This window comes from Chlorocebus sabaeus, chromosome 1 (assembly GCF_047675955.1).
Source record: "Chlorocebus sabaeus isolate Y175 chromosome 1, mChlSab1.0.hap1, whole genome shotgun sequence".
NCBI lineage: Eukaryota > Metazoa > Chordata > Mammalia > Primates > Cercopithecidae > Chlorocebus > Chlorocebus sabaeus.
Genome location: NC_132904.1, coordinates 91,461,760 through 91,463,823, shown reverse-complemented (window position 1 = coordinate 91,463,823; position 2,064 = coordinate 91,461,760). Strand labels below are relative to the sequence as shown.

At 42.7% G+C, this 2,064-nt stretch overlaps 1 pseudogene; it reads right to left on the bottom strand.

The window, feature by feature from the left end:
* Positions 1-437: 437 nt before the first annotated feature.
* LOC119626466 (hsc70-interacting protein pseudogene) lies at positions 438-1,760 on the bottom strand (annotated as a pseudogene).
* Between the last annotated feature and the right edge of the window lie 304 nt (positions 1,761-2,064).

Here is a 2,064-nt window from a genome sequence, read left to right as displayed (position 1 = left end):
AGGAGAATGGTGTAAACCCGGGAGGCGGAGCTTGCAGTGAGCTGAGATCCGGCCACTGCACTCCAGCCTGGGCAGCAGAGCGAGACTCCGTCTCCAAAAAAAAAAAAAAAGAAAAAGAAAAAAGAAAAAAAATCCAAAATGATTAGTAAAGAAAAATATAAGAATTAACAGACCCTTTAAATTTGTTTTAAATATTTTTAAGGTTTAGAAATTGTTTAAAATTTGTAATTCCTGGTAGGATAGCATTATCTGAATGAATACCCTAATTGCAAACCACTGTTCAACTGCATTTGGGGGAGAGGGGTAGGGATTATCTTCAAAGCACCCCAGCTGTCTTGATGAAAAAGTACACTGGTTTGTATTATTGTGACATCCATAAGGTGATCTATGTTGCTTTTCCTTCATCAAGGGCTTTATTTATGAGAAGGGCATTATGCTTAACCTCCAAATTTGGCTGACAATTTATTGATGATTCATAACCTTTGGGTTGCTCTGGCATTGTGACATATTTGCTGGGTTCTGAGCCACATCCTAGAAGTCCACCATAACTCCTGGATCCTACAAGGCTGCAAGAACCTCTATATCACTAAGAATTTTATTAAGTCCAGGCATTCCGGCCATTCCAGGCATGCCCCCTTCCATTCCAGGCATTCCTCCAGGAAAATGACCAGGCATTCCCCCAGGAAAGCCGCCTGGAAAAGACCCATACTGAGCTCCTGACTGTCGTCTGGCTTCTTTCTCCCTCTGGGCTCTCTCATATTCTTCTCCAGCCTTCTTAACTCGTTCTATTCTTTCTTCAATCTCTTGCTCTTCACGTTTTTGCTCATACTTTCTCCGATGTTCTGCAATTTTCTGTGCCCTTGTTGGACTTCTTTCAGCATTGCACTAGCATCTTCATCATAATCCAATTTACAGACAAGGGCAAGATCATGGGCTGTTTCTTCCCAGTGGCCTAGAAGTCTGTGTGCTTTCCCTCACCATTTGCAAGGCTGAGCTGAATCAGGATTTATTTCAATGGCTCTGTCACAGTCTCGGATGGCAGCATTTGACAAAGACACTGGCCCTATTGGCATACAAGATGGCCAAGCAAAGATTCAGCTTGATGGCATGCATGAATAAGTCAATGGCTTTCTGCAGTTCACCATCATTTAGGGCTTCAATAGCAGCCACTTTCTTTCTTATCATTTGCCTGATCCATCATCTCCTGTGTTATCTCTGCATTTTCATCTCCCATTTCTTGAGGGGCATCAGTGTCTGGTTCAATCACACCTTCATTATCAATTTCTAGATCAATTTCTTGATGTTTCATCTGCCTTTAAGTCTTCCTCCACCTTCTTACTATCAAGTTTTTCTTCCTTGGTATTTTTCTTCTGATTTAGCTTTCTGAGTAGCATGTGATACTTGACCCCCCATGCTCCCCACCCACTCCCTCAGGAAGCACATTTCCTCAGTGTGCAGAATGCTTGGATCCTACTTACACATTTTCACAAGGCCCGAAGCTCACTCACTTTGCGGTGGTCCATGGTGGGGAGGCAGTGGGTGAAGCTGAGGGCTTGCTGCCCAGTTCCAGACCCAGGTGCTGGCTAGGCTTGACTGTGCAGAAGGGGGCAGCTAGCTCTCTATTTTTAAAGGGATTTAGTGTAGCAAAATTGTATTTGAGAGATACAAAGAAAGAGAAACACAAGATCAAGTCTTCTTTTGACTGACTCACTAAACAGTAGTTTGATTGTTGGAGGTCTCTTACTACTGCAGGCAACAGACATCAGTTAAATAAGTAAACAGCAAACCAGAAGCCTTAACGCAGGCTCAGGCTACTTGTTTTCTATGGCTGAAGTACATCAGTACAGTCATGCCCTGCATGATGACATTTTGTTCGAGGACTAACTACATATATGAAGGTGGTCCCATAAGATTATGACACAGTGGTAAAATTCCCTATTGCCAAAATGCCTGCTGACATTGTAACTTTCTTCAGGGCACAGCACAACCTATTACTCACATGTTTGTGATGATGCTGTTGTAAAGACGTCTACTTCATGGCCAGTCATATTAAAAAGTATAGCA